Source organism: Columba livia, chromosome 14, assembly GCF_036013475.1.
Source record: "Columba livia isolate bColLiv1 breed racing homer chromosome 14, bColLiv1.pat.W.v2, whole genome shotgun sequence".
In the NCBI taxonomy this organism is placed as follows: Eukaryota; Metazoa; Chordata; class Aves; order Columbiformes; family Columbidae; genus Columba; species Columba livia.
In genome coordinates this window covers 3,414,160-3,439,477 of record NC_088615.1, presented here as the reverse complement: position 1 = coordinate 3,439,477, position 25,318 = coordinate 3,414,160, and the positions used below count along the sequence as shown (strand labels likewise).

General features: G+C 44.0%; 1 long non-coding RNA gene across 2 annotated transcripts; it reads left to right on the top strand.

The window, feature by feature from the left end:
- Positions 1 to 45: 45 nt before the first annotated feature.
- On the top strand, positions 46 to 25,318 carry LOC110359436 (uncharacterized). 2 transcript variants are annotated; one of them, XR_010466096.1, is made up of 5 exons: positions 46 to 540; positions 18,773 to 18,917; positions 23,028 to 23,162; positions 23,292 to 23,472; positions 23,604 to 25,318. It is a non-coding gene; the product is annotated as an uncharacterized LOC110359436 (long non-coding RNA). The 2 variants fall into 2 exon arrangements; XR_010466097.1 differs by lacking the exon at positions 46 to 540 and adding an exon at positions 15,657 to 15,782.

Here is a 25,318-nt window from a genome sequence, read left to right as displayed (position 1 = left end):
TTTTTCGGGGCTGGTTTTGTTTGGGGTGCTCCCCCTCCCCCCGTCCCCTCCGAAATGAATTAGGAGTTAATGACACGGGCAGCCAGCGGAGCTGTGCTATTAAGGAGCCGTCCAGGGCTATAATCATACCAAAGCAAGAAAAAAAAAAAAAAGCCGCCGGGATAATTAAGGCTGATGATTAGGCGAAGAGGAAACTTTAGAAGATCGCGGCTCTGCCTCCTCTCTTGCCGCCGGCTCGGCTCCTCCCGGCACCCCCGGCTCCCCCAGCCGCGCCTCCGCCGCTCCGTCGGGTACCGGCGCGCCCCCGCCCCGCCAGCCCTCCTGGACCGGGATCTGCTTGATCCCCGGCTGGGTCTCCGAGAAACGAGGCGCTTTTCCACAGGGTTGCAAGGTGCGGGATGCTGGACCCTCCCTTAGCGAAACGGCCCGGCGAGGAAACGCGGGTATCTGTTCCCCGCCGCTTATTTTTCATTCGAAAAGGGGGTTTGTTTGCGTTTCCTCGGCAGCGCGACCCAAGTCGGGCAAAACCACTCTGCAAAGGTTAGATCTGTAATTATTATTATTTTTTTCCAGCGTCAATTACACACGTGATGAACAGATGAGCTTTAATAAATTAGGGACGCTCAGCCCTTAATTAAGAGGCATATCAAACCGGTACTATGAAAGCGATTCTCTCACTTTTTGACTTCCTACCAGTGGTATGAATAAAGACTATCCTTTAAAAAGCATTTATAATTACTGTGCGGATAAAAGCAAATAGATATTGTTCTTTTCATAATTATTTTAATCTTATACCGGGTGTTATTTCATGCTTGCCCACAACTTTCACTCTTTTTTTTAAACATCCAGGAAACACAGAGTTTGGGAGTCATTTTGTTGTTGTTTATAACCGAGGCTCTAAAAAACCCAGAATACTCTGGGAAGGAGGCAGTACCTCTGCCCAGGGCTGGGGCTGTGTGGTGCAGCTCCTCGCCACACGCACTGACTTCAGTGGCATCTTGGCCGGAGCTGCAGGCTCTGTCTTGGGGGGCTCCAGGACCCTGCTCCCTGTGTGGTTTTGGTTAAACTCCTTCCACAAAATGTGCAGGATTTCACTACCTCTTCTTGTGCTTGATTTGGACTCTCTTACTTTCCATGTAGCAGTCTTGGAAGTCCCCAGTCCTGCTAACACAAATCATGACTTCCCAATCCCTCCACAGCCTAGGTGGTTATACCTTTTCCTAGAGGGCAATTCGGGAGCTGATTCTGGGAGAGGAACTGGTTCAGTGTGGATTTTCTTTGGGCTGTGCTCCTCTGCCCAGACCAGGCCAGAGAGTGCCTCAAGGATGGGACTGTATTGAGTGTGCTGTGCTGGGCCCAGAGGTCCCTCCAACACCTTAGAGCCCTGGTCATCCAACCCCCTTGGTCAGCCGACAACTACCTGAACAACCCCAGCCCTGATAGCATCTCACCTGGTGCCACAGATCACAAATTGGGACAGGGACATGTGATTGCACTGTGGGAAGGCATGTGGGAGGACATGTACCAGAAGCCGTGTTACAAAACCCACTCATCAGTGGGGCTAATAGTAAGGGTTGCACACTCATTATTTATTGCTAGCAGTGTTACGGCAGACCTTGATGGGTTAATGATTAAAGCCAGGCAAGATCTACGAAGACAGGGGATGCCTTTCACTGCTCCAGCCCAACTAACCTGGCTGAAGCAGCCTGCAACATTTTAGGCAGCAGAGCCCTGGTTCGGGCTTTTCTCCAGGGCTGAAAACAATAGTTCGTCCCACAAACTGATGCCTCTCCAGCTGCTCTTGCTATCCTCAATTTGTCACTTTCCCAGAGAGGTAATCATTTTGATGGAAGATACTTGCAGAGAGATGCAGGACTGCCATCAGCCAGCCACAGCCTTGCAAACTCTCCTGCTGCAGTGGGGCTGAATTTATCCTTCTTCTCCCCCCTTTCCCCTTCCTTTCCCTTCTCCATGCTTCCTGCACCATGACAAGTAAATGAGAATTGATGGACATGCAGGAACAATGTATGTGTGTCAAGAACAATGCACTGCCCATGGAAAGCCATTGTGGGGTTACTGAAAATGCTACAGATAATTATACTGCACTCCCAAAGTCAATGGCCGCTGGAAAGGCGCCTAGGGAAGGAGAGCTTGCAGGAGGGCAGGTCACAGTGACACCGATCACGTCCCTTGGGTGCAGCTTCTCTCCACAGCTGCCTGGCTGTGGCCTGGGTGCACAGGCTCGAATACCATCCCCGTGGGCCTGGGGAGGCTTCTCTGTGCTGTCATCCTTTGGGAGGCTGGAGGAAGGAGGGGAACTAAGGGACATGCTTCTCTCAGCATTGCAAAGCACAGAGCCGAAGATGGCTCATCCAGCTTAGTTTACCTGGCTCCTGAGTGCCACATGGGCACCTGGGATAGCAAAGCCTGACAGGGTTGTTTACTCACAGTGTTTGCCCTCTTCAGTGTTAGCTCATCGTGAGGAATTAAGGCTTTCCCCCCTACCCAGGGATCTCAGAGCGGCCGCCCAGCCTCAAAGCACCAGGGAATTCTCCCGGTCCGGGGAACCGTCGTGAGTCCGGTTGCTTTCCCCTGCGTCGGGCTCCCCCCCTCGTGTCCCCCGTGTCACCCCGCTCCTGGGAAGGGCGGTCCCAGGCGCTCGGCGGTCGGGGCTCAGCGGGAGCCGCCCGGATTTCGGGACGGCCCGACCCTGGGGCTGTTTCCCAGACCCACGCCCGTGTGCCCCCAACTCCGAGCCGCCGTCAGAAGCCGCCGCACGGAGTACAACCGCATGACAAGGATGCCCAGAAAGCCCCTAACTCCCTTCTGGTGCCCCCCCAAGCGCTCCCCCGCCTCCGGCAGCATCACCCCCCGTGAGCCGGGGCGGGCTCTGAGCGCCCCGGTCCTGGGGCTCTCAGCTGGAGTGGGACGGGGAGGGAGGGAGCGCAGGGGGAGGAGAGACGTTGCAGACAAACTGAGGCTGTTTTGCAGGCGCCAGGAGCGGGGAGATGAAAGGGAAGCTCCTGGGGGAAGTGGCTGTGCAGTTTGACCGGCTCCAGCAGCAGCAGCGACTGCCCGTCCCGGCCAGCTCCACCTCCCCTTTCCAACCCCCCCCCCCCCGCCCCGAGCTCCAGGCTGCCCCCCGGCCCACCTCCGCCTCGCCTTTCCCAGCCCGGGGCGGAGGGAGGCGACGGGCAGGCACTGCCGCAGCATCCTCGCTGCCGTAGCCGTCGGGCCGTGGGCAGCATCGCCGCTACCGCACGCCACAGCATAATTCTGTGATAGCTGGCGCTGGTGACTTGGGGGTGGGCTGTTTGATTTCTCCAGGTCCGTCTGCCCCCCACCCCTTGGGTGTTAATCAGGAGGGAACCCATTCGGTTCCCTGCATGAATGATGCTCTATATTCCCAGACCCCGCAAAGAACAAGCCCGTGTCCTTTACAGAGTACTCGAGGGGACAAAACGCCCACTGACAGTGGGCAGCGAGTTTATTCTCCGGGAGGGACAACACCACAAGTATTTCCCCCTCCTTCTACGGTCGATTTGGTTAATAAGCAGTTTTCTAAAGAGAAGAGATTTTTTAACGAGCCACTGTGAGGCTGGCGTGTGGAAGTCTTTTAAGAAAGGATGATAAGGCTTCCAATTTGACTAGAAAGAAAGGCAGGAAAACAGATTTCAGAGCGTGCATCAAGTCTAAGTTTTACCCCGAAATGAGGTGTACGCCGAAGTAATATTTTATGTGTCAGATGTTGGGAGATTTTTGTCTCATCGCCCTGCTCCAGATGAGACCTGGAGCCAAAAGAAAGGCGTTTTAATAACGTATATTATGCATTTATCTCCAGACGCTAGAAAGGAATTAAAACTAGCTGAACATCAGAGCATCCGAGCGATCAAGTCTGGTTATCGACACTTTCATCTAGATCCTTCTCTCGAGTGTTTTGGACTCTGTTTCCGAAGCCGTTTTGGCTGATGGCTGTTGGCTGCGGACCCGCTCCCGGGCGGTTTGCGGGGTACCCCTTCCCCTGAGCATCCTCCGGTCACCCCCGGGGGCACACGTCCCTCCGTTCCGGGGCTGGGGGGGCTCTGCCTGCCCGGCACGGCGGGACGAGCACCCCGGTTCCCGATGCGAAGGGGAGGTGGATGCCATTAAGCAAAGTTACATTATGTTTGGTGCGGGAAATGAGCAGTAAGTGCAATCACGCGTTCTAAGTGTCCTCTGTGTCACCCGACGATGGCTCCTACTTATCGCACCGGTGTCATCCACTCGTTAAGTCAGTGAGTGTACAATGAACAGCAATTATTACATAATACGAGCGTCTCCTTTCCCACCCGGCGAGGATTGTTCTCTTCCTCTCTCTACGCAGGTATTTCACCTACGATCAGATATTTATTCTGTTTGGCAAGAGGCAGGGGATAGTTGTGAGAGATCAGATGTCTCCCTGCTCAAAGCAGTTAACAGTTTTGCCCTTAAGGACTGAAAACGATTTTTTTTTCCGAGGTAATAACTTTTAAAATAAACACATGGGAAAGCTTCGGGGGAGGAAAGCGCTGTTAGAGAGGTTATATTTACATGCAGACAGCTCGCAATCAAGAGGATCGGATGGAAACTTGGTTTTCGGAGGCGATGAAGAGCAGGACTCCGGGGGTGCCTGTTGCCGTGTGCAGTGACTGGGGATCCCTCAGGCTACCCAGGTCCCCAGAGGATCCGGTTCTGTCCTGGAGATCGGGGCCGGACCATGTTCCCATCCAAGTTAGCGCAGCCGGCGCTGCTTCCTAGCAGCGCAGGATTGGGCCCCGAGGAGAGAAACCCTGGGCACCTGCTGGTGCTTTGCCCCTCGGAGCCGCCACAGCGGGACATCCCAAATCCACCATTGAAAAAATAAGGGGGGCAAAATATTTTGGGGTTTGACCCCAGGCAAGAGCAGGGACGCGTCCCCTGTCCGCTGCGCCCCCAGAGCAGGCGGCACAAATCCCCGAGACTTCGCAGATCTCCTTTCCTATGACCTCTAAACTTCTTTCTTTCTTTCTCTCTCTCTTTCTTTCTTTCTTTCTTTCTTTCTGTCTGTCTGTCTGTCTGTCTGTCTGTCTTTTTTTTCCCCTCTGTCTTTCTGTCCGCAAACGGTTTCCATCGAACTTGCTGCAGTGAATTTTTAATTATCGCACACACCTTCCTGCTTGTCTGGGTTATGAAAATATCAGAATGCTTCATCCCAGCACGGAAAATAATGTGTGGAGAATTATAAACTAAAAGGTCCCCCCCACTGGCTTAGATTCAAGCACCCAAATATTCCCAAAGCCTGTCCATGCACACCCATCTCCCATATAAACAAGCAGCTGAATTTATTTTTATGTGCGCATTTTATTTGTGAGTTTTAATGCATATTCGTTTTCGATGTTTTGCCTACTTCCCTCTATGAATATAGGAAATATAGATGGGAAATACACGGAATTCTCCTGTGCTCAAACGGAGGTCCTATAAAAATCCTATTATATATGCAGTATATCCACAGTGTAGAGATGTGTCCCATGCTCAATGCAATTATCGAATTAAAATTATCTATTATCAGTTTGTTTTTTCTCCACTTAGCTTCCCGTCTTTATTTTCCAAATCTATCCGGAGCCCCCTGAATGATCGCAGCTTTGCGATCGTGCCATTTGCAGCTGCCCATCTCTTTTTGATTATCCAGGCTGATACAATAAACCGTTCAATGAACTGCTTTCGAGTCACAGACGTAGATTTGGTACAAATTGCTTGTGAGAGCGCCCGACTCTGTGAGATCATCTGGCTGACTCCTTCACTTCTCAAACACCATTTCTTTAGAGAAAACTTAATTTTTCATCGATTGTTACTTTTTTATTACTATTTTTTTTTCCCAGAAAAAATACTGAAATGTGATTAAGCATATTTTAGATTTTTACTTGGTAGAATGAAGCGGGGGGGGGAGCTGATCCAAAGCAATCTGATAAAGCTGTTTTGGGGCTAGATTTAGCTCTGCCCGGTGACCGAGACGAGTGATGCTCTCTAAGGGACTCTGCCCTGTGGCTCAGGGAGCAGCGGGTTCAGCTCAGCCCCACCCGGGGGCCGCAGCCCCAACACGCCGCTCCCCACTCGTGTCTTTCCCATCGCCCTTGGCCGGCCGTGCTGGCGCTGAGCTCCCCTCCGGCTGCTGCCAAACCCACGGGGTTCCTTCCCCTCGGGAATCTGGAGAGAGCCGAAATCCGTAGCCCAAAACGTGCTTCGACACCCAGCCCGGTCCAGCTCGTCCCCGGCGCTTTCTCACCCAGGGTGGGAGCAGGGTGGGCAGCCAGCGCCCGAGAGAGCACATTCCACTCCGGATTCCAGCCAGTCCTCCAAGGTTACAGGGATTTTTTCCCCTTTCCTTTCCTTTCCTTTCCTTTCCTTTCCTTTCCTTTCCTTTCCTTTCCTTTCCTTTCCTTTCCTTTCCTTTCCTTTCCTTTCCTTTCCTTTCCTTTCCTTTCCTTTCCTTTCCTTTCCTTCCTTTCCTTTCCTTTCCTTTCCTTTCCTTTCCTTTCCTTTCCTTTCCTTTCCTTTCCTTTCCTTTCCTTTCCTTTCCTTTCCTTTCCTTTCCTTTCCTTTCCTTTCCTTTCCTTTCCTTTCCTTTCCTTTCCTTTCCTTTCCTTTCCTTTCCTTTCCTTTCCTTTCCTTTCCTTTCCTTTCCTTTCCTTTCCTTTCCTTTCCTTTCCTTTCCTTTCCTTTCCTTTCCTTTCCTTTTCCCAGGGTTTGCAATGCTCTGACTGCATTTGGAGATGATATTAGCTCTGCAGAGAATGCCATCAAAGCCCCAGCAATGTTACGCAGGGATGGGAAATTTATTAGGATGCTCCTAATTCCTCTGTAGATTGCATCGGCTCCAAGTCTTTTCTAAGAAGAGTAACAGTTTTTATTCGTGTATATATACATATTTGCACAGAAAGTTGTAATAAGGGAAGAAAAACATACTTTAGAATATACCAGATGTTGGAAGGATATTCATTTAGCAAATTATGAACTGAAATCCATGCAAAAATATTTTTCAGCTTTATTTTGCACAACTTCTCAGAAATCAGAAATGAGAAGAACCGTTAACCCATCTCATTTACAGCCCTTCAATTCCTGTTAGTGTAGCTTTCCCTCTTTCCATACATGCATTGTTGCTCGCGTAAGGTCATTAGAAACATCCTACAGTCTTTTTCCCCCATAGTTTCCCTCTGGAAAAGAACTCTTTCCAATGTAAACACTTTGTCTGTGCACTTGCAAAATACATTTAACACATTTTCATTTATAGTCTCCAAGGTAAAGGAAAAAACTTGAGGTGGCAGCTTGCAGAGATGCTGGGGAAAGAACACTTTCAGAGAGGGTTTGCCATCCGGAAACTGTATTCTGTTATATGGGGTTTTACTTCATGTAACACACTGACTCAGGTTTTGTGTGCTTTTTTTTTTGAGAGTCTGCATTTTCTTGTGGCTGCACAATCCCAATTTGTTCCACTGGAGAGTTCCTTGGATAGTAACTCCTCACAGTTCCTCAGCTGCAAAAATCTCAGTTCCAGTGCAGTCAAATCAAACTGTCGTTTCAACACTTTTGTTGTTGTTTGTTTTCATTTTTTTCCCTCCCAAAGTGGTGCTATCAAGACTGCTATGCTTAGAGATGCTTTTGGTATTTAAGGATTTGGTTTGTAGCTGGACCTTGATCCTGTCAGTATCTTGGCACTGCACAGATTCCACAACTGCGCTATGTAACAATGTGGTTCCGAATATTTCAGGACGCGGGCAACCAGCTCAGTGTCGGTGTCCTGAGCAGCAGTGACAATGGTGAAGAAACATGGTAAACAAAGATTTGTACCAAGCAAAGATATTTCTGCAGCATCAGAGTGTTTGACCATGACAATGGCAAGCTCTGGATATTTAAGGTTCAGTTAATAGAGGTTTTATTTCATTTGATTTAGTCCAGATGGCTCTCAGTCGCAACGCTGAGACTTAGACAGCAACCAGAGCTCCAGCATGCAGGAGTATCTGAGTAATGAATTTTCATTTGGCTCACAACAGATAACAACACGGGCAACACTTGGGTCTGTAGCAGTTTGGGTTCAGAGTCACTCACTGCCCAGGGGGAGGAGGAGACGGAGTGGGCCAGATCCACATATGCCAAGAAAATGATCTTAAAATTATGTTAACAGTTTTCGACGTTGCAGAGGGATAAATCTTGAGCTAACAGCAATCAATAGTTTAGTCATCCTTGGTCTGCAGTGCTAGTATTGGCTCTGCTTGTCCATAGTTATCAGTGTAGGTCCAACAAAACCAACCTTGTCATGACCTAAATCCACTTCAAGGCAACTGCCCAAATCAGCCCCAGGTCTAATGTGTTAACAAAGGTTTTGCATAATCCAAAATTCCCACTAGACCTACTGGAGCATAAACAGTACCAGCTAAATTTGCAACACATCTCTGTGCTACTGTAGAAAACAACGGAAAGACAAAGAACACCTTGTCTCCTCTGCACTTTCATTTGTGCTTTAAATTACATATTTTCTTCTATATGTAAATACATCTATCACAAGTATAAATTCTTAGTTTATTCAGCAAGATTTTTATTTCTTTGGTCATGTTTCAAAGAGTTCATATTAAGTATATCCTTGATTATGGAAAAAGAGGGAAAATGCCTTGCCATGAACCAGTTAGTAGTAAGGGATAAACTGGCAGGAAACCTAGGAGGTAATTGCTAATGGTACGATTAGAGGTATTATTGGTGTGGTAGAATTCAAAGAGAATAATGCAAAAGGCAGATTACACTCAATAAATATGAAAGTTGCTGATGCCTTCTGGGAAACACTGGAAACTTTTCTCCATAGCTACTTTTTATTGCAGGTGTAACATTACTGTTAGTGATTATCCCTTTGCTTTTCTTTACTAGCAAACAGGCTGGCATGTAAAATTAGGTTGGGGAGGGGGTCTGTGTGTGTGTATTTTCATGCTGTGGACCAGTTTGCAGCAAAATGCAAAGTGTTCTCTTTCAAGGTGGTGGATGCCAAGAAAAGCAGCTTCTGCAGGCTACAAACAGCACAGAGCAGATCACAGGGCATAGGTGTCCTCAATTTACCTTCACCATTCCCACTGGTGCTTGGATTCAAGCGCAGAATATCACTGCAGGCACAGCTTGTGCTATGGGGGCCAAAGCGTCCTAAAGAAATCAAAGGGCTCATTTTTGGTTTTGCATTGGTCTTGGCATGGGAAGAAAAAGGAGATTAGAATAAGGTGGTAAATGTCCACATGGAACAAAGCTCGTATAAAGCAATGTCTGCTGCCCGCTCCTTCAGATCACTGTTGGCAGCCCCAGGAGTTGTTTGGAATGGTCTGTGACTGGTGCCTGTTCTGCTCTGATTGCCCTTGACTGCAGCACGGTCCTGTTGGCAGAAGTGTGCCGTGGATTTGGAGCTGGCTTTCCTCAGCCTGGCTACCTGCCCGCAAGACGGGCAAGGGACAAGGAGGAATGGGCTGGCATGAGGAGCAGCAGCCACACCTGGAATAAGGGCAGTTTCTCCCCTCTCCCTCGTGCTCAGGATCTCTTCCAAGCAGCCCATGGCCAGGGAGCAGACTGTCTCCCCACTCACCTCTGTTGCCCCCACACTGGATTTAAACACTGCCTCCAGCCCTGGGCTTGATTCAGCAGGTGTTGGAGCGCTGCCCAGGTGTGAAAAGAGAGGTTGTGCGCTCCCATCTTGCCTCTTCTCTGCCTTCCCTGCTGCTCCAAAGAGAAACATCTGCCCTGTTTATCTCCTGCCCTTGTTGCAGCCTGGTTTCACAGCTCATATTGGGTTGCTTTAACTTCCACTGAAGGGTTGGCTTCACAATATGAGGAGCAGAAAGGCTGCTCCCAAATCTCCAGACCCAATTCCACTTCTTATCCCTCCAACAGTTTCTCTTCAGTCCTACTAGGCTATAGGCTGGCTCTTCTGTAGGTTGTCCTCTCTTGGAGGCACAAGCACAAATTAGCGCAGAACCTATAGAGATGAGGGAAGAGCAGAATTCTCTAACCACCACGGACTATGTGTCTCAGTCAGAAAGGCAAATCCACTCTTCTTTCCCTGCTCCCCCACCCCTTTTATTCTTTTAAATTTCTTTAGGTATAGTTTCCGACAATACAAATAAGCAGAAGAAACATGAGATCATCCAATGTTGGATGTGAGAGAGACAGACACTCCTCCATGTGTGTCTTCTCCTGCTAGCTCTGTGCAGTCTTTAGGGAGAAGCATAAACACTGAGTAATTTTATTAATTGGCTCTTCTGTGGGCTTGTTCAGGCCAAATATGGATTTTGTAAAACAAACAAACAGCATCTTTCTTTTTTGAAATCAGGAATGCAAGAAAGTATAAACAGGGGGATATTAAGTTTTCAAATTAAAAGAATTATCTTATATAATTAAAATTCTCACCACCACCTCCCAAAATCTGTGGTGCCAGGAGTGAAAAAAGTATAAATGCAAATGACAGTAACTTTTTCACTTCCACAATCCAAGTAAAGTGAATGGCTTGGTACAATAAAAAAATCAGAAAAGGAAAAAAAGAGTGATGAGTGAAATCCTGTTTTCTTGAGTGCAGGTGTTAGTAATAGTGTTGGAGAAAATGTTTGTAGGTTGTTGCTGTTCCACTGAAGTTTCTGGACCAGCAAAACGGGGATCTGAAAAACGCTGGTCGCCAATTAGACTTGAAAACCACAACAGTGTTTAAAGGGGAACACCAGAAGATGATCACTGCTATTTTCAGCCCTAAAATTTACGCCAGGTATTCAGAGCAGTGTGTGTTTGGTGCCTCTGGAGTGATGGCTTGAAAAATCACTTGCCACTCTCTGAAAGTGTTTGCTTTGCTGTCTATGTTCAAGAAAGCTGATGGGTTAAAAGATGGATATTGCCAGAGTTTCTCTGGTTACCTCCAGACAAGTTCTCTTTATATTCTCCAAATGATATCTTCAGCCAACAATAGCATGCAAACCCTTGAGATCTAATCCCAAACATTTTCTTAAGTATGTGTGTGTACACCTCTCTCCATATTAATACATGTATTTATAGTAACTACATGGAAGAGAACCTCTTCTACTGCTATCTCAAACCATTCCTAAAGTGATGCAGACTTAAATTAAAAGCTGGTTAACACAAAGTCGAGAACATAAAAACATTACTGTCTAACTTTAGTTTTATAAATCAGTGGTTGAAACAGAAACTAAGCTGTGGAGCCCTGACTTCCATTTGATTGAATGACTTTTGAATCACATTTCCCACATCCAAAGCTAGATCTGTGTGAGTTAGTGGCAATTTATGTTTTAAGTCAAAGGAAATGCAATATCCAGGCAAATACACATTTCAATTGAAATTGGTTGATTCAGTCTTGCCACTTGTAAGTGCTTTGCGCCAGCAGAATTCTCCATGGAGTTTGCATGAGTGGTATTTACCTTGCATCATATGTGGCAAATTGCTCGCTGCAATTTAAGCAATATTAACCTAAAGGGAAAAGAAAGGTCTGTCACTTAAATCCGGGCTGACTCCTTCTTACAACGTCGTAATTGGCAACTTTGCTTTCATCCTCCTCTCGTTTGTTTTGTCATGTTTGACAACGTACACATTTGAAAATTAATGGGTTAATCACCTGCATAATGGCTTTATACCAAATGCCAAAAGGATCTTCCTGGATTTTGTTTGCAAGGTTGAATAAGCATCTTCATTTGCGCTGCTGGGAGAGCACCTTGATGAACAGGCTGGTTTGTAATGCTGCTGCTTCAAATTCTGGAAGTGCTGAAACGAAGTTTTCATTTTGGATTTTGCATTCCTTTTAACAACAAAACCAGTCAGCATCCATATGCCTATTGACTTCAATGAGTCTGTTCTCCTTAAAAAATAAAGATTTTTTCATTACTTTAATTATAGAAGTGTATTCAAACACACAATTTAACAAGCACTGTGCTTATAAACTTTTTAAAAGTATCAAATATGACTTTGCAACACATTTCTAAACATATTTTTCTTGAAAAGTGATACTAAAACATCCCAAAAGTTTTGGAAAAATCCCCCAACAAAACACAAACGGTGAATAGTTTCATACTGCGAAAAGGGGCGTTATTTTAACAACTATTTCATGTTATGAATTTCCAGTTAGCTCAGTACAAAATCTGTAGCACCTTCTGCTGACTGACAAGGCAAAAAAGCTTCTGGAAACATCTAATTGTAGCTCATCAGGCTCAGTAGCTTATCACAAACATTTGAATAGTCACTCTTATACAAATACAGGAGTAATATGATACTCAGCCTTACACCCTCAAACCATAAAGTAAACTTGTTTTTCCATGAAGCAATTAGAAGGATACATTTAGACATATCCTTAAAATAAACAGCATAAGCATATCTGAAAACATTATTTTATGTTGTAACTTGTGGGTTCTTAGAATGACAGTTTACAGTTACTGAAATACCAGAGAAAATATTGATCAAGATATGCAGGGAACATACATGGGAAAGTCACAGTCATGACTGAAGGGATGAAGGAATTCCTGTTCTAACCCTGATTTTGCACAATGGTTTTACATTTACACCTGGTTTACAACCCAGGAGGTGGTGTCAGAATACAGGAAAAACCCCCAATATCTCCTATACTTCAGGCTCTGGCACATTTATTTGCTTTTCTACATACCATTGTGAATTATTATTCCTGTTAATTAATTCATGCATATAAAAATCCTCCTGATACCATATGTTTGTTCTAAAGGAAACTGTCTCACGGTCTTATACTGTTAATTCTGAGTTTTGGCTCATTTACACCAGGAACCCACCCATGTCCAGCAGCTTGTGCTGATAACGAAACCCGTCCCGGACACCTCTGGAGTTACGGAGGCAAAAGCCATTTGTATTTTTTCCAATGGCCTCTTAACCAGAATGAAGTTAGACTCCAGCTCTGTGGTGGTGTCTTCTCCAGGAGGTATCAGGTGTCCACATTGCAGCTTTGGGAACTGGTTGTAAAAACCCTTATCCCAGCCCGAGCACAGGACCAGGAATAAACCACTGCTGTGTACAGAGATGTTGCCCAGGGGCTGCAAAAGTCAACCCACCCTTTCTGACCCTATCAGCAACCCCCGCTCCTGCTCCTTCCATCCCCTTGGTGAAGGTCGTGCTTGCTGTTCAAAGAAACTAATGCAAAGGGGGTAAAATCTGCTTTAAAATTCACAGATAAGCTTCAAAAAGGCAAAGAATCTCAGCCCATTTATTATACCTCTCTAGCCAATGATGCAACATTTCCACCCCCTTAAACCACTGGGTTTTTTCTTGCTTATTTGTCTTTTTTTCAAGGATTTTCAGATGCCAGTGTAGCCACAGTTTTCCTGTCAGAACTGCTACACTGGAACATCTTTCAGTGGATCCAGTGTACTCTGGAGCTCCTGGAGTTTATAACGTAGCCATAAAAAATTGCTCAAGGCTGAATCTTGGCATATTAAGCGTCATCACAGAGGTAATTGCTTTTCTTTAAACACCTAGAAAAAAACCGAAAAGCAACACAACATCTGAAGTTGCCAAAAGGCTATCATGTCCAAACACCTACACTTCCACAGACAGTTTTCTTGGCTTTTATTCTCATCTTTTTTTGCACTTTTTTTTCTCCTCTCAGCTGCTTTTGCAATTGAATGTAAGCATCACAAAACAAGCAAGGTTATTAACCCACAAAAATGTGTCCAGTTAACAAAATGTTAGGAAACCCAACGTCTAGGACAACATGTCCTTATTACACCCTTTTCTAACACAACAGTCTCTTGGTTATTAGAGGAATGAGTAAAGCGTGGGACTGAGGTTTGAATATGGCTCTTTTATTAATCCATTGTCAGCTCTGACAACAGAAGTGCTTTAATTTAGTTTATTTCTTTAGTCATTCAAACCTTGTTACGTGTCAGTAAATTCAGATTTACACAGATTATATTCTGGAATAAAATGAGGATGGGGCCCTGCTGGATTTTCAGGAGGAGTTTGTTGTCTCTCTCACAGGGATCTGCAAAACTCAGAGTGTGAGTCACTCCTGACAACTGCTCTGGGTTCCTAATTCTGAAGAAGCTTCTTCCAGCATTATCAGCTCATCTGGGGGATCCTGACTTTCAATTTGCATAATTTATACCAAAATATCTTCAATTCAAAGAGTCGCTTTGTCTGTTTGGACATTTACAAGCCGAAATTAAAGGACTGTAAATTAATAAAAGACCCTTAAAGCAAACAAACAAATCCTGACAAATGAAACAGTAAATAAGTAGTAGCCAAGCCAACCATGGTGCGTTTTCCTGCTGTCAGATTCCCCATTTCTCATAGCCTTTTGGATATGGTTTTAGACTTACCAAATTCTTTTTCAGGAACCAGCCATTCATTTCACAAACTGTTGTTGTGAAGTGTTTTGAGCAGCCGAATGACCCCCCTGTGCTCTCTGCAGTCTGTATTCATCTGTCCTGGTCTGGTTAATATTGCAGGGCCGTCGCTTTTCAAGTATGTTTGGAGAATTCTGCCGTGTAGTTGATCTGCCATTTAATCATCTCTCTAAGCTCGTCCTGCTTCTCCCACCCAAGCCGGAGCTCTGGCCGTCTCTGCTGTGCCATGACACTGCAATAGCTGGTATTTCATCCTGTCTTACTGATAGATATATATTGTTGTCTTTAATTAATTTTTTGTAGCATGTAAGAATTTCTGAGTTGAGTGATATGGTGGCAGGAAATAATGTGGGTCTCTGTCTATAGCTTTTAGGCTGTAATATTAAGCATGAAATTGGATGCTGTATGCAAAGAGGAGCACGACAGCTGTCATCTTCTTCTGGTGAGGGGTTCAGAGCACAGTGCTTTTGCTCCTGGTGGCTCTTGCTCTGCTCCTGTTTTTCCTAGGACCCCCCACAAGTGTAAGAGCTCCTTCTAGACCCCCTCTTAATCCAGCCTGGGCCTCTCTATCATTGCTCTTGCCACATTTGCCGTGGTTGTTTGTCTTTTCCAATCCTTAAAAGACGGAGTCGTGGCTCAGGAATGAACACCACATCAAAAAGGTGCACATGAAACCAATAGAGTTCTTTCCAAGAGCGCTGCACGCTTGAATACAACCCTAAACAGTCATACCAATTAACATGCATATTCCAGCATTTCCCATAACTAAGTAAGAATGTCTTAGGCTGTCAGCACTTCAGGAAATTTCATCACCTCACTGTCCATTTCTTTCTGCAACTCATTAAAAAACCCAACACATTAAATCTTGTTGCTCTGCAGCTCTGACATGAGAACAATTCCTGGGTTTGTCTTTCCTTTGCTCTGGGGGTTACAGTGTACCGATTGCTACTTGGCAGTTTTAAGGCAAGAAGATACTTTCTCCCTTGTCCCCAAATGACAAATCCCTTTCTATAGCTACCTGCTAGAGGAGCCCTATATAAAGGTCTTCTGAAAACCCACCACATACCTCTCTGCCCCCAAATAAACCATCCCCATTCAAATACGTTTGTTTACTATGACCCACACTTGAATTTCTCAGGAAGAAATATTCATAGTTAATATACCCATCTGGCCAGGTACCAAGATTATACCACGTCGAAGCTATGTCCATGGTTCAAATAAATCAATGGTCCAGACAGGGTATTAGTGCAGAGGATGGGCAAGCTCTACAGATGGCTCGTGAGCCGCAAAGCTAAAGTCTCTGAGGAGGGTTTTGATGAAGGGCCAGAGACAAATAAGGAACCCCGCTGCATTTCAGGAAACAATGAGGGATTTCACGACAGGCCGTGCTTTCATGAGGAGGTAGGTGGGTGGAAAGGAAAGGTAATTTTGTGGTTAATGCTGCATACTCTCCCACAGGAAACATGGGTGAATTTTTAAGCCCTGGACATTGTCCCTTGCTGTAAGTAAGTCCCGTAACCTCTCTGGGGCTGGGGTTGCCATGTACAAAATGCGAACAATTGTATTTTCTTCCTTCTACTCTTTGTCTCCTGATCTCCTGCCTGTTTATTTTAGCCATGATATGTTTGTACAGTACTTAGCACAATGAGATCCTGTTCTTGTCCAAGACCTCAGAGAACTCTATAACACAAAGGGCAGGTTAATGAGAGAGATAATAAACCTCAGTGAAATGAAAAAAAAAGAATTCCTGTCATTTTTGTTGGAATTGCAGTAACGAGCAGCTCTGAGTGACTGAACCCCAGGAGACTCATAGAGCAAGGAAAACTTGCAGCAAGTTTTTCACAGTTGGCCCCTAAAAATGTAGCACTTGTTTTAAATGGCAACAGCCCACTTTCCAGAGATCAGAAGTCCTCCGCTTTCTGAAGGAGGAAAAGAAAAAGGCACCTTCTTTAGTGTAATCTGACACTTCCGATTCTTGGCATTAAGCTTTTCTTCTTTTGGGGGTTATTTGACATTGTGCTGGTGATGCTGAGATGAATTACGCAAGATAAGTGTTCTCATCTCACGACACAAAAGTCGGTGTTGCATCCTAGTAAAACATGAGGTTTCTTGCAGGGACGAGTCTCCCACCTCGCTGCACGGTTTGGACTTGGCCAGCTGCTGCGATCCCCCTCCGGCAGCTTTTCTCATCCTTTGTTGGGAGCAAGTTTTGACAACAGCAATGCTAATTGATTAAACGTTCTAATCAGAGATTACAGCTAAAAGGGAGATAACATTTTTATTTCATCGTGTCTCTGAGAACACTAGCCTGTAAGGATCCAGCCACTTTGGCTGTGGAACTGTATCAAGCTATATTCATTGACTTCCTTCCCCCCTCCTTTTTTTTTGTATTGAATCTCTGAGGTTTTTAAACCCTGAGGTATTTAAAAAACTCCCTCAGTGTTTACATTACATCTTTCACTAAGATTCAGGTGGGGGGAAGTCTCTCTAAAAATGCTTTTGCAACTTTTATATTGCTTTTTCTTCGGTAATTTTTGCATCTAAAGCCAGTTGGCATTCACAGTAGGTGTGTGGAAGCATAAACACTCTGAAGAAAAAGACATGAGTTAAGGTATGGTTAAGATACTGGTGCTGATAGGGGCTATGTTTTCAATTAGCTTTTTCACACTTTTTTTAGCTTCTGTATGTACAGACTGGCAGAATGCAAAAGTGAAATGAAAGGATCATCCTGTGCTGAGACAGCACAGAATATTCTCAAATAATGTATGGCAGGTAATTTGTCAAATTTTTTCTTTAAAACTTTTCCAAGGAGTATAAAAGTCAAGTACATTATAGTCTTCCAATAAGATTTAGAGTACAAATAGGTGTTTTTTCAGATTGAGTTAAATGGTACAAGGGGTGAGTGAATGAGTTCCCAGAGCCTGGGCAATCTGAACCTGTGGCTGAAACAGATTTCCTGTGGGCCTTGGGCATGTCACCTATAACAGACAGAGTTATGTTTACTGGTGGGCAGATCTAAAGCTTTGATTTTTGATTCCTCTTCTCCTTCATGGACCATGTTTACGTGATAGGTATCTTTCAGGTTTCAAGGAAAAATACTGCAGAAAGTTTCCAAATCGTGTTTGGCCACTTGAAGAATCAACGAGCTGATCTCTGCGTCACCTTTAACAACAGAGAAAAAGCAAAATGCCACAAAAACAAACAAACAAACTAAATCCCCCAGTTATGATGTATTTTTTTTATGCATAAAGAACTGTCCATCAAGAGTTTGTATTTTTATTAATTTCTTGAAAGATAATGCCAAGTTCATCTCATATACATAGTTCAATGCTACTGCTGGAGGTGCAGTTTGCAGATAGAGCTGGGTTCCTCTGTCCTCTGAGTAATTTACCGTTTTAGTTTCACAGTGAAGTATTTGAATGAAGACGAACTTTTGGATTAGATTATTATAATTAGATGCTCAGCAGTGGCTGATACTCAGATTGGTTTTTAGATACTGATACTGCTAGTCATATAATACTGTCAATTTTGTAATTTAACCCAGCTACGGCTTTCTCTTTTCTTAAAAAAGGACCAAGATCAGACGATTAGAGAAAATCTTGTAGTCCAAGTATGTTAGCAGTAAAACTCTTCAGGAATGTAAGAAAGCAGAAGATAACAGAAACAAAAAAATTATCTTGTGAATAGGAAGAGTGATACTCCGGGCCAGATTTTGATCTTTATTAGACCGGTGTAAATCTGGAGCAGCTCTAGAGATCTCAGCTCAGCTGCTTTGACCTTGCAGCAGATTACAGATACACGATGTAAATCACCAGAGAGACAGCTTTGTATCTTTATGAGAAGAGGTGGGTTATAAATATATACAGATACTTATGCAAACATACGTGGCATGAAAACATCCCAACGGTTGTTTTTATATGAACACGTCCAATGTTGTCTAATGCAACCACCAACTTTGATGCCTCTACGCTGATATCTTCACCTCCTTGACCTCAGAGGCTGCACAATACTACTACTACGTTAACAATCAAGTAATAGCAAAGGAATTTTTGCCAGATTTTTTATTTCCTGCAACTGTGCAAGGAGGGAATGCCTGCTGTACATCAGCACAGCATCCAGCAAAGCATCAGATGTACAAACTACAGACGAAAACAAGATGCTGGTGTCATTCTTACTGATGAATTATTTCTTTTTTTTTTTTTTCTTTTTCTTTTTTCTGCCATGTGATCAGAAAGAAATCAATGTTTGCACTCTGTGTTCCCATGTATTGATTTTAGTGATCATTCACAGCACTTTATAATATTTTAATAAGTTTTCCTAGCCAGTGTTCTGAGCCTGGAGCTCTAGTAACCAAAGATTTCTCCTGATTGTAGATGCTCATTGCCCTGCAGGTATTTCGGTGGCACAGGCCATGGATGTCCTGCCACCCACTGTCCACTGCTACTACAATGCCTCTGAGACACAAAGAATCTGTTGAGCTATGAAAAAACAATTCGATACGTGCATAGCAAGAGCCAAGAAGAGAAAAGACCATGGGTATGTGATTATGACTGATTTTAAAAGCAATTTTGTTTCCCCGGATTTGAGATATTTGCATTCATGAAAGCTCTTATCTGTCTCAAGCTGTTACTGTCTGTAAAGAAGAGGAGCTGTTGCTCGAAGATCACACACCTGCACGAACCCTTTGGTGAGCTTCCCGTTCCTGCTGTGTCCTGGAAGCAGAGATGCAGTGGGCCAGAAGCCCCATCTGCCTCCTCCTTTCCTATTTCTCTGTTTGCTAGGAAGAACACAGTATTTGATGATACTATTTTTTTTTCTTCTACCTGCTGCAGCAAATAATATTTAATTTTTGCTTTTCTGAACAGTTCTTGGGCTCATGGGTCAAGTTCATTCTGAGGAATGTATGGGTCTGCTGAAGGACAGGGTGGTCCCCTTTCCCAGTCTTTTCAAAGTACTCCCCGAAGCCATGGGATGGATTCAAAGAGGGTGTAGAAAGAAACCTGGACACAAAGTGCTTCATTACCTGCCAACTTGTGACCCAAGCCATTCTAGGGAATGTGGCTGTGATCAGCTTTTCCTCATCATTTCCCCAGTTTCATTAGATTTGGCAACTCCTATGACTACCCTTTGGCTTGGGCTGTTTGCCTGTATAAGTGGGTTGGCAAGAGAAGATATTACCTTGGAAAAAAATAATACATTTATTTTCCTTCCAGCTTTTTGTCTGATTTTGATTTGTCCCCTCTATTAATAGTCACATATACAGGGATCTCTTCTGTTCTCTCTGGAGGCCCATGCTTTGGGTCAACTGGTAACACAGGAAACAGAAGTCATGCTGCAGAAATTAAAATGGGCAGTGTATTGGGAAACTGCTGTGGGAATTTTGAGAGAGAAACCGCTTTTTTCTCATATGATACCTCTTTCCTAAAACCTTCATCAAACCACACCACTTAAAAATAAAGTTACGTAGAGATGAGTAATACCTTTTACTTACCCTTGATCAGAAGTTCACAGTATCTGCACAGAAAAGCCATGAGTGTAATTTCTTCCTGTGGCTGAAAGAATCTATACGCACAGTTTGGGTCTTCTGTATTATTAGTAACAAATAGTAGCAGTGATAATATAGACTAAAAAGGAAGTAATGGGAACTTTTTGTCTCTATGATAAAGGCAAACTGTGTGGAAGCAGCTGTCTGCTCTGCAACCTATAGCAAATCCTGGCAGAGCTATTCCATCCTGTAAGTTCATTTCATCTTTGCATCTTTTTTTCCCAGGCAAGAGAAATCTTGCATTTTTTCTGTTTTAACTAGATCTGATGAATGCCCTTCTCAGTCCCCTCCCACCCTCTTTTAAGTTTTTCATTTTAATGGCACACAACTCAGATTTTTTTTCTCCTGGGGGAAATAAGACCGTTCTTGGAAGCTACCTCCACACCATTCGTGCGGAGTCTTTGCTAGGGTGAGTTAAGGGCAAAATCTCCACAACATTATTGCACCAGGTTTGTCATCTCACATTTCATAAATCCTTGAAAATAAGCTCCTGAAAAGCAGGGATAAAGTGACATTTGGGAATGGAGTAAAATCACAACCTAAACGTGAACTCCAGCAATGGTCTAAAATCACAACCTAAACGTGAACTCCAGCAATGGTCGGGAGTTGGGTTACCAGCTCCTCCGTCTATTTAGAATGGCTTAGAGCTGGGCTGGAGCTGTTTGCTTAGCCCTGTTACAAACACAAGGGTTGAACTCCTGGCCCCCTCCCTCATAAATAAACTGATGTCCAGGCTAAAGTCAGATGCCCATCTTTTCTTGAAGTGACATCTACAGCTCGCATTCAAAAAAAATCTCTGGGGTGAGGAGGGTTAAGAAACATAAATCTTGGAAAATAGTTTATTAATACTACGCTAGAAGCTCATGCCTATGAAAGTCAGCAGGGTGGATTAGGCTGCCTGTGTGTACAGTAAGGAGGGTTTTTTCCCTTCCTCCCCTCCCGCCCCTTTTTAATTAGAAGCAGATTTAGAAAGTGGGACTTTCCTGAATAATCAGCCACAGTAAACCTTTAATCTCAGTCACCTCCGTGAGAAAAGAATAGGAAATTGATGCATGGAAAGAGGGGAGACACAAATGGAGGGAATGACAAGGGAAGGACAGGTCACTGAATCCACCCTTTTAGGACTACTGTTATTATTTTGCGTATGTGGATGTGCCTGTGGCTTACACGGTTCAAAAAGCCTTTCTCTGAAGCATTCTCCATGTAAGATGTCGGGAATCAGAGTGTGGGGATGCAGAACCACAGATATGGAGCTGGCTGAAACTTTCTATAAAAATCATCCATATGCGGTTTGGTTTTTATCTGTTTCCCAGGATATGAGCACTTTCTGAGGCACATGGTTGCTGGTACCTGTCAAACTGTCCTTTCAAAATAAAAATACATTAAAATAACAGTCCCACAGGGAAAAGAGGTACAAGCAGCTCTGGGTGCTAGGTTGGGTCCAGAATGATGTTCTGGATCCTACTGCTGGTCTGGGGGTGATCTAGGCTGGGTAGCATCACTGTGAGGGACACAGCCAGCTGTAAAACTGGGGTAATGATAACTGAAATCCTCTACAAGGCACCTGGAGATCTGGCAGCAAAAAATGGTCTAGAAAAGCTTGGTAGCACTATTAACTCATTGCCTCCGGTCTATGCAGATGGACACCTGCCTCCGTACTCATGTCTTGGTTGTTTTTTCCACCCTCAGCAGTGCTCCAGCAAGAGATTTGTGCCCTTAACTCTGTCTTTGAATTGCACCCTCAGTGCTTCACCATAATTAACACTGTGTTTGCTACAAGCCGTGACTTGCATCAATAAGCCAATGGGTTTTTAAAATGTTGTATTCCATTCCAAAGCATGGTCTCTGTAAGTCTGGCCTGCTTGATCCCACTGTTTCAGAAACTGCAACAAATCCAATTCTGGGGAGGCTCAGAATAACCCAAGGAAGCCCAATAGCCAAGATTTTCAAATGGCTGGATATTGTTTGAGCAGCAGCATAGACATCTCTGTCACCCTGACTTTTACATTTTTTTGCTTATCCTGTCTGTTTAGCTTTGGCACGTGGGCAAAGCTGCGAGTTTTGCCTTGGTGGACAACCCGTCTAGATTAATATTTCCCTTCTTCAGTGTGGTGATAAAGTAGATGTTTGCAGTATGGACTTATTCAGTCTTTAGTACCATCTTTTCTTCCTCTGAGATGTGCTGAATCTCACACTTCACTGCACGCAGCATTTCCTACATGTTTATGTGGATAACTTGTTTTTCAGCCTGCATGAGTCCCTCAAGCTCCTCTGACTGCAGTGAACAAGCACCACTTTTTGCAGACTCGGTGTCATGCTTTCCTGTTCTTTTATATTCAAAATTCTAAGTAAACTTATTAAGCACGACATTTTGCAGAAATAAACTGGTGATGAGCTGGCACTGAAAGGCTACTGGATGGAATTTCAAGCCCATTGACAAGGACAGTAGAAGTCCAATGAGGCACCAGAACTGGCAATGAAACAAAGCTGGTTTTGGACCCTACTTCAATCATTTCCACTTGGAAACCCCCCAAAGCCAATAAAGCAAATACGTTAATATGATTAGCTTGAAACAATCCAAGAAAATGGTTTGTGTATGCATCTTGGCACAGATTTTGACAAGTATATAAGATAAATGAGAATAGATTGACTTTAGTGAAGGGGTGTGAAGTGTCCAATTTACTTAGCACTGGGATTGCATCTGACTATAAGTAGGGAAAAATGGTTCCTGCTCTGTACTAATCTTGTGATTGTAAACTGGGAGGAAGTGGGGGGAAGGAAAAGGAAAAAAAAGGTCATTTTTTACTCTATTTATCCACAGGAAATATTCTTCATTTCTTCACTTACCACCATTTGACCTGATGAGCGTGTCATAAAACAACCCATAAAGAGACAAAAATTGCTCGTATGGAATTAAATTACTTATCATTAGTAGCCACTGATTCTTCTAGATTAGGACTAAATTGCAATTTCTTACCTCAAAAACCACTTTTCATCTCTAGACATCAAAGTGCGCAGTACTTTTGAATAAATGCCGGTGGGGCTTTTGAAAAGAGGAGGCAGGCATGGTACAGAAGTGAAGAGCTGTTTGTTTCTCTCAGGGTTATCTTCTAAGATAGACAAAGAACCACCACTTGAACTCATCTGACTCGACTGCAGATCTGTGCTTGATCCTTTGTGACAGCGTTTTTCCCTCTTTCCTAAATTGAGGAGAGCCTGGAAGAGGAAAAGTTAAGGTATTTCCTACTCACACACACTCTACATGTTTTTCTCATGCCCTCTCCCTCCCCACTTTCGTGGCTCAAAAAACCCCTATGATGGGTGACTATTGCTACTCGATTTGCTTCTCTTCTCATTTCTTCCAGTTTTCACCTGAAAACCAAACATTATTTGTCATCTGAGAAGCACCAGAAATTTTCTAGTCAAAACTGTTTGTATGAGATTTCACAGTTAAGTTTCAAAGGTCTGAAGTGGATAAGCTTCCCAACTCACAGAAATTTGACTCCAGTATTTGTAATGCCAAGTTTTCAAAAAGTTTTTCAGCCCGTAAGTAGCTTTGAAATGAATAAAGGCTTGCACTGCAGCCCTGTAAGGTATATTTTATTCAATTAGAGTATGCACCATGTTAACATTCTTCAGTGTTGTCATAATTACTCTTCTTTTTTCTTTTTTTCCAGTGAGAATTAACTTGTCAACTGTGAAGAAGCTTTGAATTTGTTCATAAATCATTTTGCTGCAGGCTAAAATTTGACATGCTGTAGGTAAACATATTTTTTTTCTGGAAAAAAATTGACAAATACATTATTACTATTTTTCACCTTTAGAATAGTGTCTCTGATGTCTCCACTTTATGACTAAACCAAATTTTCTCCTCATTACGTTACACTGTGTTATTACACTGTCGAGGTAAGTGATCACCACGAGGCTGAGAACTGCAGCCAGATCAATAGTGGGACAGGTTCCAAAGGATTAATTTTCAATTCAGATTTCTGCTTTGTGCTTGTATCAAGCTGTGTCTCCTTCCCACCTTTGTGCATGTGAAGCTACAGGATTTTCAGGATTTTGACCTGACCTTGAAATCCCTCCAGACGTCAACGAGATCTGTTCCTGGGGAGAGCTTGCTACATTCACCCTGGAGACGCCGCGCAGCAATTCCCCCTCTTGTATTTTGAATATACCTCACTGTGCCAGCACTGCTGATGTGCTATTGAGGCTGAGAATTTTTGACAAGTGACTCATCACCGCTCCAGCAATATGTTACATTTGATCATGGAGTCCTAGAGGGTTTTTAGCAAGCAATTAGGAGGTGGATGTGAAAATAATTTGTACGTTTGTCTGTTTGTTGTTTGTCTCCGGCTCTTCTATAATCAGTTACCTCCCTCCCTTCCGCTGTGGGCAGGAGGGGCCAAAGAAACGCGGCTGCGGTTCCTCTGGGCTTGAGCCCAGCGGTGCCTGACCTGGGTATTCTGTGTTCCTGGTGTACAACGTGTGCTCCGGGAAGATGGGAGAGGGTTAGTCTGAGCTGTCATGCTGCTACTTGTCCTCTTCCCTGACAAAAACGCTCTGCGCTGACTCTCATCGCTGTGAACAGACTGAATAGAGACATGATGTAAAAATTAAATCACTTGAATTTTTTTTTTGGGCTAACGCTTGGCTTTATATAAACTCAGAGACAATCCTATAAGGCACTCAGGGCAGATTATAGGTTTGGGCAAAGCTAGAAAATTGCTGCCATTATATTGTTATTATTAACACCTTGTAATTAGCCCTAAGGAATCCTGAAGTTCTCTCTCCTGATTTGGCTTTAATGAAGGAAAATTGCTACCTTTGCAAGTTGGATGGCGCCCGCTCTGATTAGTCTTAAGTATATAGGACTATTATTTTGAAGATGTTTGTTGTCATGTGAATATTAGTATTGCATGTAGAAGGGGGGAGGGGAGCGGAGTGGGCTCTTTTATTTCTCAACTGTGATGAGTCACATGTTCACTTTAGTTACGGTCATCCCCTTAAAAATCAAGAATGGAAACCTTGTCAAGGTATCCCGACCACAAGCTAATGAATTCAGGAGGATCCTGTGGCAAGTGTTGCCAGCTGCCCTACCTGCTGATTGCATTGGCTGATGGAGTAATTGTTGCATGGAGATAGTTTTATGATTGCTTTGAGAGTCTGAATGAGATCATGCGTGAGTTAGCACACTAAGTGCAATAAAAATGATTTTATTTGCATGTCCCAGAGCCTTTCCTGATTCCTTTGCTGCTTTCACAGGCAACGTCTTCCCAGTGAAACCAAGCCAACATTAATAAAACATCCCTTCCATACATCTCCACTCCTCTCCTCCCACATACTGTATGCTTTCATTACCATCTCTGGGAAAAAACTGACATTAAAGAAA